The sequence below is a fragment of the Pteropus vampyrus genome, unplaced genomic scaffold (genome assembly GCF_000151845.1).
Source record: "Pteropus vampyrus isolate Shadow unplaced genomic scaffold, Pvam_2.0 Scaffold183, whole genome shotgun sequence".
In the NCBI taxonomy this organism is placed as follows: Eukaryota; Metazoa; Chordata; class Mammalia; order Chiroptera; family Pteropodidae; genus Pteropus; species Pteropus vampyrus.
Window position 1 is genome coordinate 476,947 of NW_011888964.1, and position 12,057 is coordinate 489,003.

General features: G+C 55.6%; 1 protein-coding gene across 4 annotated transcripts in view; it reads right to left on the bottom strand.

The window, feature by feature from the left end:
* The window catches only part of ST3GAL1 (ST3 beta-galactoside alpha-2,3-sialyltransferase 1), a 60,426-nt gene that overhangs the window by 12,980 nt on the left and 35,389 nt on the right, over positions 1–12,057 (bottom strand). For all 4 annotated transcript variants that reach the window (XM_023537227.1, XM_023537228.1, XM_023537229.1 and 1 more), the window contains one exon: positions 6,660–6,714. The gene's annotated coding sequence lies outside the window, so the exon portion shown is untranslated. The remainder of the gene's footprint in view (positions 1–6,659; positions 6,715–12,057) is intronic.

Here is a 12,057-nt window from a genome sequence, read left to right on the forward strand (position 1 = left end):
GGCCTCGGCGAGGGCCAGCAGCCCATCCGCTCCCATCTCTGCGTTAATCTCGTCGAGGGCGGACATTTCCTGGGCTTGAGAGCTTTATTCCTGCTCACTCACCGAATCTACTAACCTGCCCGCTTCACAGAGGAGGGAATGGAGTCCAGGGGGGCCCCGGGTTGCGTTCTGTACGAGTGAAAACTGAAGGGTGGTCTGGGCAGGCCCCGCTCCGCACGCTGCGCACCTACCTCTCGGCCTCCCCGGCGGGTGTGTCCACGCAGGCAGGGCAACTGTGTCCCCGCTCGGCCCTGCTCCCCACTCTGCCTGTTCCCGCAAGGTGCTTACAACCTCCACTCAGCTTCTATCCCATGGAGGAGGCAAGGAACGCTGACCCTCAAGACGGCCAACGCCCTCGCCCTTATGGCCAGGGGCGCCCCAGGGGAAGTGTCCTTCTGTCCCCTGAGGCTGGGGGCAGGAGGCTGCACAGCCTGTCCCCTGCTGCCCATCAAAGGGCCTCCCACCTGGGGAACACAGTGTTTTCAAAACCTCTTGTTCTGCCCATTTTGCTTCAAAACACTCAGCTGCCTTTTTATGTCCTACGACACAGTGGTGAGAGGCGGCCTTTGAAGAGGCTGGCTGCTACCCTGGTCCTCAGAGCACAGGGTGCGTGAGGTGGGACAGGGCGGCAGGCCTGGGCCCGTTTCCGGGCCTGATAGCGTGTGGACAGCACAAGACCCTCCGCCCAAAGGCGCCTGCCCTTCTTTCTATTTCGCCAGCTGGGTGGCCGCCGAGAGCCTTCCTCACCTGTAAATGGGACAGGGCAAATCCTCGAGGGTGAGCACCCTCGGCTGACGCAGGGACCACGCGAGGTTACGTGTGAGGGACACGGGGCTCTCTCCAGGTGTCCAGCACGGGGCGGGAGGGAGGGACGAGGTCTGAAGGTGGCCCAGCTGTTCTCTGTCCTTTACAACTGCGCCCTGTGGGGTCCTTTAGCCTTCCCCTCCCTCCCCCAGTAAACGAGCAAACCCGCTCTGTATCAAGAAGATACTGGCCGGTGAATTTTGCTGGCAGGCGTCTGAGTGTGTGTTGTGGACGCAGAGCTGCGCACCATTTTTATTCTCAGTGGAGAATAATCGATGATTAGGATGAGTTTGCTTCCTCCTCCTAATACAGACAAAGCGCATGGTCTCCAGATTTGACTTAAGTTCACGAGGCCCCCACACTATGCCCGGATGCTCACCTCCCTCTTTCACAGGCACAGAGGCAGGCTTAGAGAACACGTGCCTCCTGATCGGCTGGGACCTGGCTCCGGTCCCAAGAGCCTTCGCTCCCTTTGGACTCCCGAGCTTAGCCTCTGAAAGTATCGACAGAGCTATCACCTTCCCTAAAATTTAGAGTTCCCTCTGAGCTCAGGCTCCGGGCATGGAAGGAGTGAGATCTTTCCGACAGGCCCTCGTCTCTGACGAGGATCCACGAGACACTGACAGTCTAGCTTTGGTAGTAACGGGAGGACCCAATTCACACCCCGGACCTGACACTCTTACGTGCCCTCTCCATGCTGTTCCCTGCTCACGCCTCTCACCTGCTCGAGTCTCCAGTGGGTTTCCTCCACATCTGGAATGGAATCCAAGGTTCTTACCGCGGTCTGCAAGAGCCTGCGAGAGCTGGTCCTTGTCTACTGTCTGACTCCACTACCTACACCTTGTCTTTCTTTACTCTGCTCGAGCTACCCCGACCTCGGCATGCCAAGCACAGGGCCTTTGCACAGGCTGTTAGCTTTGCCCAGAATGCTTTTCCCACGGCCTGCTTAAATATTGCTAACTCAGGATGCCGGGTCCAACGTCCACCCTTCGGAGAGATTTCCTTGAAGCTTTCGTATTCCTGAATCATGGTCCGTATTCCCTTCTGTATTGATTTCTCCTGCCTTTGTTTTCTGACACTGTATAATTTTGTATAGCTGAGAAGATTCTCCACTCGACTAGTTTCCCTGAGCTCGGAGACCATCTTTTGTTCCCCACTGTGTCCCCAGAAGAGTGATCTTACGTAATCTTTACTAATCACCTGAAAGGGAAGCATCATCCCCATTCCACAGATGAGAAAACCAAGGCTAAAAGAAGTCTGGCAACTGCGATCAGTCCAGGCTCACGGCCTTAGGCCTAGGATTCAAGGCTCCTTTGGTGCTGGCTTGGTGTCGGGGGACGCTCCTCCGCCCGCCTCACACTCACATGTGTTTTCCGAGGAAGGCTAAGCATGAAAGGCCCCGACTGCTTTCTATCTGGGTCGTTTTCCAGGGCTGTGTTTGCAGCGAGCGATCATGAAACATGAGGAAATAGCTTCCTTCCTGTTTGCTACAGGCAGCGGATTCCTCAAGCTCAACGCTCATGGCCTATATTGCAACCCATCACGTGGGCCGGCCTCTGTCTGGGCCCGCTGGCCAGCCCGCATGGACTTAGGAGCAGAGAGGAGCCGGCACAAACCGAGGCTCATGCTGCTGGCTGTGCGGTGAGTAATAAGGTCCCTGGTCTCTGACCCAGGAGTCTCATGTCTTCTGCCAGCTTCCATGAAACACTAACAGGCTAACGGACGAGCTTATAGGAGAAATCAAATCGAATGGAAGCCCAGACTTAACACCTACGCTATTCTACTCTCCACGTATTAAAGTATTTTATTGTCGATAATATGTCCCTGCATTAGTGGCGACTTTCCGTCTCATGCCTCCTCCCAGCTGGTGACCGACGTGCCTCAAGTCCCTCCCTCCCTGGGTAGATTTCCTTGATTCCCTCTCCTCCTCTTTGCCCAGGGCGAGCGCAGGACCTTTGCCCAGGATGTTCTTCCCATTCTGAGTAGGAACTCAGAAGAGGTTCAGATGTGTTAGATGGAAAGGACCAGAAGAAAATTTGATTTGATTGAAAGACAGAGAGACATTAGCCTTACTTAGTAAATGCAGAACATTTTAAGCTAATGCATTTGGGGCAGACGTTGAGGAAAACAGACTACACAGAGACGTGAAAGTTTCTGAATGTTTGCATTTTTATGACCTTGAGAGTGAGCTCAGCCACAAACTCTCTGGAATTCGACCAAATGGAGAATGTGGTCGGGTTGAGCCTGAACTGCCGCCGAGGGCATAGACGGTGCCTTATTTAGTTTTGTATCTCTGGTGCTGTACCCTTGGCCCTGGCCCCTCACGGGGGCAGAAGAATGGATGAATGACCCAATGATGCTGATGGATGATGGGTTCGCTGGTCGACCACCAGGTGGCCTGTTCCTTGGGGAGGAGGCAGGCAGGGCCAGGCTCGGGGCTTCAGGGTACAGAAGCTTTCTGAGTGTTCCTTATGGAGTACTTTCAAGGCACTCACAGGCCAGTAACCAGGCAGAACTGCTTTCTGATTATGATTTTTTTCAGTTGAATGGAACTCAGTTAATGGAAGACTTAACTCCAAGGAAAGAAAGGCATTCCCGTGCTCACAGGCTGAGTGTCTGGCTCTGCAGCCATGGATCAGGGAGATGTGAGCACTGCTTGAAGCTCTTACCTGAATGCCCAAGGCAGGGCCACCGAGGTCGTGCCCCCTCCAAGGGGCGTCTCTCTGCTGAGAGCCCCAGTTCTGCACAATCAAAGAGAAGCTGCTAGGAGGTTCTGTCTCCAGGCCTGGCTGCCGCCTGCCTTGGAGGCAAAGGCTTGTGGCATTTCAAGATCACAGAGGAACAAGGGAAAACCATACTTTTTTGCTTTCTTTGCCAGGTAAGGAACCAAGGCTCAGGGGCGGGGGGACATGACTTGCCCAAGGAGGTAAATGAGACTTTGGTGGCACCAAGACTAAAACTCAGGGATCCTAATTCCCAAAAAGCGCCCCTTCCAGCACGCCCTGCCTATGGCAGTAACCAGACGGGCATTAATACTGACCCAGATGGCAGAGTGAACTGATCCAATACATGACGGGCCCGCCCGAGACCACAGACTAAGGGCCAGGCCTGGACAGAGGTCCGTCTGCCCCCGCCCCTGCCCATGCCCAGGCTCTGCTGGCCGGAGCCCCCTCTCCTGCGGTTGGCTCGAGGTCGGCAGTGAGCCCCAGCACAATTTCCCACTCAATTTCTATGGTTTTGGAATCCAGGTTCCTGCCTTGCTTAGAAAGACGGGCCAGAAATCGTGGATTCCAGTGAAGTAAAAACTCACAGTCCTGGTTCAAACCCGTGTTTCGACAAAAAGTACTGAGCGAGAATATGAAGCCATTTCAAAGGTCACCCAAGGGCGAACCGTGCAAAGAGGACAGAGGAGCGAGACAGGCAGCTTCCTGCTGAAGAGACGCCTTCTTCCTGCTCCCGAGTCCTTTCATTTTTCTTGCTCTGCGACTACTACCCCCTGCCACATCCCTACGGACACTGGGAGGCGACAGAGGGCGGGGACAGCAGAGAGGAGGAGCTGTGTCGGTGGAGAGGGTGGGGGGGTCAAACACACAGGCGTCAGCATCAGAGAGCGCGGCCAGCGCGGCCAGCGCGGCCAGCACAGTCCCCGCTCCGGGCCTTCGCACAGGCTGCCCCGTCCAGTGGAACCCACACGGCCGCTGGCTCCTTGCCGCGTTCACCCTTCTGCCCAAATGCCCCTTTCTGAGAAGCCTTTGTAAAACATCATCACTGGCACTGCGCCCTCGCTGGGCTGCGTTTTCCCTCACCGTCTCAATCATAAAATGACACTCTGTTGTGTGTCTTAATGCCTTGTTAGTCTGTCTCTCCTCTCTCACCAGAAGTGCGGGGACTTCATCTTTGTCCCTTACTGCCGTGTCCCCACGGCTAGGAACAGCGGGAAGCCCTTCACAGAGGGCAAAGTGCTCCGAACTCAGGAAGCGGAGGTTCGTTCTAGTTTGTGCATCGTGAAAAGTGGGGGCACTCGGTCACGTGCGGGCCTTGACGTCCTCGTGCGGAAAATAGGATGATTACAATGACAACCTCAAATCAGCCCCGCCCAGGAACGGCCGGATGCAGGAAGCCTCTGATCTTTGGACCCCGTGTTTGGAGGTTTCTTTTTCTGTGCTGTTTGTCCCCGCTGAGCAGATCAGCTGTCCTCAGGGAGGGGAGGGCAGAGTTCAGCCTACAGACTTCCTTTGCCTTTTGCAAAAACAACAAAACCAAAAATACCACAAGATCACGCTTTGCATCTGTACAGCTGCCCAGAGCTGCGGCAGGCGAGCGTGAGTCTCGCCTGCTAGGCTCCTCTGTGGCTGGGCAGGATGTGGGGCCCACTGTGTAGGAGGCCCCGGCCCTCTGTGGAGCCCGCGGGTCTGGTTCCCAGGTAACCTGGCGCCTCGGACAGACTTCGCTGGAATGGCAGGATGGCCGCCATCAGCTGCCGTGGCTCGCTCATGAACCCGGGTGCGCGAGAGGCTCTGGGTTTGTCCCCACCAGGACACCATAGGGGACAGGGTTGCTTTACTAAATTCCACCCACTCCTTCCTCAGTTCTCTGCCCCTACGGCTCTGCCTTGTCAGCTGAAGAATCTGCATGAGCATCGCCAAGGGCTACCCCGGCGGAGAAGCCACGTCCGAGGGCCTAGCCGTGTGTGGGCCACAGCCCACGGTACCGATGGGCAAACGGAGGCCCAGTGAAGGGACGGGGCTCGGCCAAGTCCACACACACTGCGATGTAGCAGAGCCAGACCCTGAACCAGGTTTTCAGACTTCTGGACCAGGACTTCGCTATTAGATAGTGATTTTCAAATTTCCTTTAAATTGAATCTCACACCCAGGCAAAACCAGCTACTGAAACTGAGCTTCTGTGGTTGAGGCTGGACCCCTGGCCCAGCTGCCGGACCTTCTTTCCACCTCCAGGATGGTTGAAAACCAAACCCCTTCATAGACCACACCCGCTGTCCATGCTGGTGGCCCCAGAATGTCACGCTCACTTCCTTCCTCCCCCAACCCCCCAGGAAGCATCTCCGGAGACTTCTTAGACCAAATCGGGCAGTTGATTTGTGGTTATGTTACTAAGCGGGGCTGGTTCATTCTCAAAGATTTCTCAGAAACAGGTTCTAAGAAATCTTTCGAAAAGAAGAGAGTAGGTTTCAAAGATGGAGGGGAGAGGGGACATGACAGGCGGCAAGACCAGGAGCCTTGGTGGGGCTTGAAGAAAGGCTGGCGCAGAGAGTCAGCACCTGTGGGCGCCTACCCGGATGGGGGGCACTGGGGAGTCCCTGGTGACCCCACTCCACCTCCTGCCCTGACAGCCTCCCTACCACGAGGCCCATGGTCCTGCTTCCTGAATCACATAGAAAGAATCATCCGTCTTCCAGACACCTACGGGGCAGTCTGCGCACGGCGTGGTCGGCCTCATACCGCGGCCCAGAACGCAGTTCTCACGTCCGCGTGGCGACCGGTCGATGTATTTGAATGCGGCGAAAGGGGAGCCAGGGGGTTAACCAGAATCTTCTAATGACGAGGTTGATCTGTCATTTCCCGAACACTGCCGGACCACCAGGATTAGGAAGGACTGCCTTTTAGAAATACCCCTCGGGTGTGGAGCCGACTGTGTCCACAGGGAGAGAGACGCAGCAATCACCACGCCCTCCACATCCGAGGGGAAGGGGGCGACCCTTTCGACCTGGTTTAAGACGGAGGAAGCAAGGCAGTTAAGAGCACAGGTTCTAGAGCCCAAGAGAGCTGGGTTCAAATCCCAGCTGGGCCACTTACCAGCCGTGTGACCTCAGGGGAGTTCCTTAACCTCTCCGAGCCTCAGTGTCTTCATCTGAAAAACAAACGAATGGCAAACGCTCAGACTTACTCCAGGGAGAGCGTGTGAAGATCTAACCAGAGCGCCTGCACCATGCTTGGCTTAGGCACATGGAGTAAATGTTAAGGGCTCGTGTGAAGTGACAGAGCCCTAACAAGCCACCTGTGTGAGGAGACAGCAGCAGACACCTGCAGAGCACGAGCGGCAGTCGGGGGACCTGAGTGTCAGGCTTCCAGTTGCAAACTGTGAATAAAAAATGTGTACTGTGCTCTCTAGGACCACTTCCTGCACGAGACAGGCGGGCAGAGAGGGCGTGCTCTAATGCAGTGTCTCCCGTTCCGGCACTGTGTTAGGAAGCTTCACACCACACAGTTTAACCTCGTGGCGGTCCCTGAGGTCGCTCCAGCTTCCTGCCTGACAGCGGGGGGAAACCCGGAGCTTCTGATGGCAGAGGAGCTTGGGGGTCCCGGGGTGCTGGCACATGGCAGAGGGCGCCTGGGAGCTGGTCTGTCAGGTCGAAACCATTTCCCCACCACAGCAGAGGCCCATGCAGGGGACACCTGCAGCTGGGCTGGTGGCAAGTTGTAGGCCACTTGGGGTGGGGTGGGTCTGGAATATTCTAATTGGCAGGAAACAGACAGCTGGGCATTTTGTAAAGGGAGAGAATCGTTGAATCTGAGAATTAGGGAGGTATTATTGCTGTTTTAGCTTTTTTCCTAAAAGCGCGTGGGGGACACCTTAAGAACGATGACTAAAGAATAATAATAACAAACTCTTGGTATTAGTAACAACCCCAAGGGCTTGCGGCAGCTTCAGCCACATGCTGTCTTGGCTCTTGTCACTTGTGAGGTGTGCAAAATGCCGACCTGCCTGGGAACGGGGATGAAGACAATTTCTGAATGGTCAGGACGGCTGGGCTTCTTTCTGTCCCTCTCACCTGAGCCCACGCCCGTGCACCTGAGCCCGCTGACCTCTGCACATCAATGATGGATGACCCGTGGGCCCGTGGACGTTAATATTACACAGGGGCCACTGGCAAGAGGGAGTCACTGCCCAGGGAGGGCCTAGCCTGCCTCTGACTCTCCACAGAAACGACGTGAAAGGAAGGATTAAAAATATTAATAATAATAGAGTTTAATTAAAAGTAATTACTCTCCGGAACAAGTAACACCTGTTGTTTGCTTACTTTCTCCCGACATGTACACGGAAACTTTGGTGGGATGAATTCTGGCATGACTAACAGCAGGTGAGCCTCAAGGTTACATACGTGGTGGCTAGGGGACCGCCAGCCTGCCGCTCACGGCTAAGCATCCTTCAGGGAGTCCATTACCCCACTGCGGCATGGGGGGGCAGGGACCGGTAACCAGGAGCTGCTGGGCTTTCCTGAGGGTCAGGATCTCACAGCCAGGCATCCCTGGGAGTCCCTGCACCTGGAAAGGCGAGTTTCGGGTTTTCCTCTCCTCAGCTGGGATCGGGCTACCTGGAAGGCGCCAGGTCCCTGGAGAGGGGATGCTGTGGGCACCCAGCCCAGGCGGCATTTTCTGGGCTGGGCTCCCACCTCTCAGCCGCCATGACCATTGGCCACGAGCAGCTCACAGCTGCCCCTTGCTCCAAAGGGTTGCTCAAGCCAGACCGGAGATACCTCTCCTGGGAGGTGCCTACCTCCTGGCCCCCCACCACCTGGGCAGCCCCCACACAATGACTGAGACACCTGGGGTACACAAGGTGCACTTTGCCTCGATATGGAACCAACCCTGTGGTGGGCGCATTTTGTGTTCCAGGGTCCCCGTGGGGTCAGACCGAAGGTCGACTTCAGCCGGGGCAAATCCTTGCTCAGCCTCTGTCCTCCACCTGCCCTCCCCAGCTCCCTGCTCCTGGAACACCTCCTCCATACTCCGCCTATCCCGAATCCCTGCCTCAGGCTCTGCTGGGAGGGAACTGAGACCCGAGTGAGGCTGGTCTGAGCTGCGACGCTCAGGACGGGAGAGCCCCGGATGTGAAGTGCTCTCAAGCTCAGAACACTTTTTCAAGAGCAGCGAGGCTCTTCAGCCTCCTGGTCCAAACTGTTGGCTTTAGAACGAGCAACCCAGAAGCCATCGGTCATTTAGCAAAGACTCACTGGGGCCCGGAATGTGCCAGGCCCCGCTTGGGATGCTGGTGACACAACATCGAACAAGGCAAAGTCCCCTTCCTCTCTCGAAGCTTATCAGATCAAACAGCAGTAAATCTGTCCGGTGCAGAAATGAAAAGGGGGTGGCATGACGGTGGAGACAGGGAAGGCGGCACTGGGGAGCGCTTGGAGCTGAGCTCCTGAGTGAGTCAGCCATGCAAAGACCGGGGCGAGGAGAGCAGGGCTCAGGCCGAGGGGAGGGTCAACGGAGATCACCAGGCAGACAGGAGCCTGTGTGCAGCCCCAGGGTCAGCGCGGTGCTGAGTGGAAGGGTGAGGGCAGAGAGGGAAGCAGAGCCAGATCCCGTCACCGCAGGACAGTGACTTGCCACCCAATAAATCAGCCAAGGGGACAGGCTCCTCAGTATTTCTCTTTCTGCTCACTTCCTCAGGGCTAGCTCTGTCCTTGGCGAACTGCACCCCACACCTGTCCTCACGGGAACTCCCAGGCCGAGACTCCCTATCAGGTTGGTATGTCAATATCAGAGGTCAAGCTTTGTGAATTAACCAATCGGGGGCCTTGTGAACACCAGCTCCGCTCTCCAAAGTGTTTTCTGGGCTTGCACGGGAAGGCGCCTATCAGACTCAGGCCGATAAAGATGTCACTATATCTCCTGTCAAATGAAACATGGGCTGTGGGAGGCGAGCTGAGGCAGGGTGAGGGCTCGGAGGGGACTCCCCATGATCCTGAGGCAGCTGCAGCTTCTGCGCTCACTTGCCAGGCAACCTGAAACCAGTACCGACAGCATGTGGAGCCTCGGTGCCCACTTCTGGACAATGGGAACACTGGTGTCCAGAAGAGAGTGGACGGAAGGCGGCTCGCTAGCTCGGCACGCTCTGGGCACAGGGGTCTGGTCTTCCCACTATGGACAGTGTCACGGGTCTGGGCTCAGCGGGAAGGGGCCAGGGGCGGCCACCACAGCCGGGAGCAGCACGCAGGACAAAATCCATCACCAGTGATGAAGGACGGGGCTGGAGGAGGAATCTGAGGAGGCCACTCTCCAGCTCTTTCTTCCCAAGTCTTCACATTGCATGATTCACACAAATAACTGGTGACCTTTTTAAATAGGATTTTAAGTGATAAACACAAGTGCTCGTAGCCCCAGCAGATAGAGGGCAAAAAAAGAAAAACCTCATCCTTTAAATCTCCAGCACCATTACCCAGCATCTCAATTACATCCCTGTGATACCCTTGCACATTCTAGCAGTAAATACTCATCTCTGGGGTTTTAGAAGATCAACAAACACATTTGGAAAATTCTCATCAAGCCGAAGCTCACTCAGCTGGACTTGGGCTGCCGTTGGGGAGGTAGGTACGTATGAAACGCGCAGTCCTTTTGAAGGTAGCGAGAGTAATATGACGGACTTGTTCTATCACAGAAGGCAACTGTCCTTACTGAACACCTACTATGTGCCCGGCACTTTACATACAACGGGTAACATTTACTGCCTACCTACGCGTGCGCTCTTTCAGATGCTTTATGTGGGTTAAGCCATTTGGTCTCCCACACAACCTAGTATGAGGTGCTTTATTGTTGCCCTATACTCAGGTGAGCACAGAAAGGTGAAGTCACTTGTCCACGGCCACACAGCGAGTAGATGGCAATCAGTACCCGAACCCAGGTTGCAACCACCAGGGCTGAGAGCCATAGCACAGCAAATGCACACGGGGCTCTCCCCGACGGCAGCCGCGCTGGGCAGCTTCCCGCCTGCTGTACGGGCCACTTCCTGCCGATCGGCGGCGAGTCAGAATTTGCCCTGTGCCAAGCTCCCCATCGGGCTTTTACTGACCCATCTCAGCGTCGCTTCTGGCAGCACAGTGGCTGAAGGGCCTCGTCACGGAGGGCCCAAAAGCCCCAGCCCGACTCCAGACTCAGCCATTACAAGCTGTGCGCCTCGGAGCAAGTCTCTGTCCTTCTCTGGGCTTCAGTGCCGACCTCGGAAAAAGCTGGCGAAGAGCCCGTCAGGGTGGTGGGCAACACGGCCAGACTAAGCCACGAAGAACCCTGCTCCACGTCCCTCGGACTCACCACCTCCCTGGGGATTGCTGGCAAGTCTCCGAACCGTGAGCCTCAGTTTCCCCATCTGTCGAATGTTGTGCTAAATCAGAAGCTATAGAAACTGTTGCCTCATGGGCATGTTTGTCTGCGTGATACAGAAATTGACAAAACTTTGAATTAGCTGAAACTTTTAAAAATCAGAAAATGTCACCAAAAAAAATCTGGACTCTAGCTTCCTTTGATAAAGGAGGGGAAGGTCCAGGAACCCTGGCCTCACGTTTCCCACAGGAACAGCCCCCGGGGCTGAGCTGAGCAGCAGTCCTATCCTGTGATGAGAACCTGGCTGGTGTTCTAGTTTGCTGCAGGCCCCACTACTCCCTATGGCCTTACCCAGCTCTGTCTGTCCATTTGTTTTCCCCACATGGGCACCGTGGACATAGGAGACCCCTGGACTGCATGTTCTAGAGGTCCCCTCTGCTCCTGCTTTCCACGACTTTCCTGATATTAGTCACATGTCACTAGATCCTGCTCTGCCCATCTAAATAGTAGATGGACACCAGCTTGAGGCCAAGGCCTCCAGGGCTGCCTCCCACCACCCAGCTGAAGGGAGAGGCCCTGCCTCTGCCAGGGCTCCGATCCCCCCGGTCAGCGGAAAGACGATATGCTGTGAATGCACCAAGCAGCCATCAGGCCATGCACAGCCCCGGCCGCCGAAGCCTCCTATAATTACCTGCAGTGTGTAATAAAGCCCCATTTAGAAACCTTAGAAAGGACCGGGCAAGGAGAACTTTTTCCTGGGTAATTTCCTGATCATAGAATTTCAGGGTTGGAAGGGACTCTAAAAAGGCATCTAGGCCAAGCCATCGTTTGATGCTTAACTCTCCTCCAGAGAGGCTGACATGATTCCCTCAAGGTCTTACTGCCTGCCCAGCACCGCTGGGAGCTGAAAATAGACTCGGGGCACGCGGCCCCACCCCGGAGTCCTCCCAGGCTGTGAAGGCATCAGATAAACAGATAGGGCCCTCACACCTGACAGCTACCACTGCCCAGTGCTGTGTGCCAAATGCTTTGCATAAATGGTCTCACCTAATTCTCAAGGAAGCTCTACCACAGAGGTGCTATTTTTAATCCCTGATCTGCAGGTGAGAACTGAGGATCAGAGAGGTTAAGGCCCCTGGTTGAAGTTGCA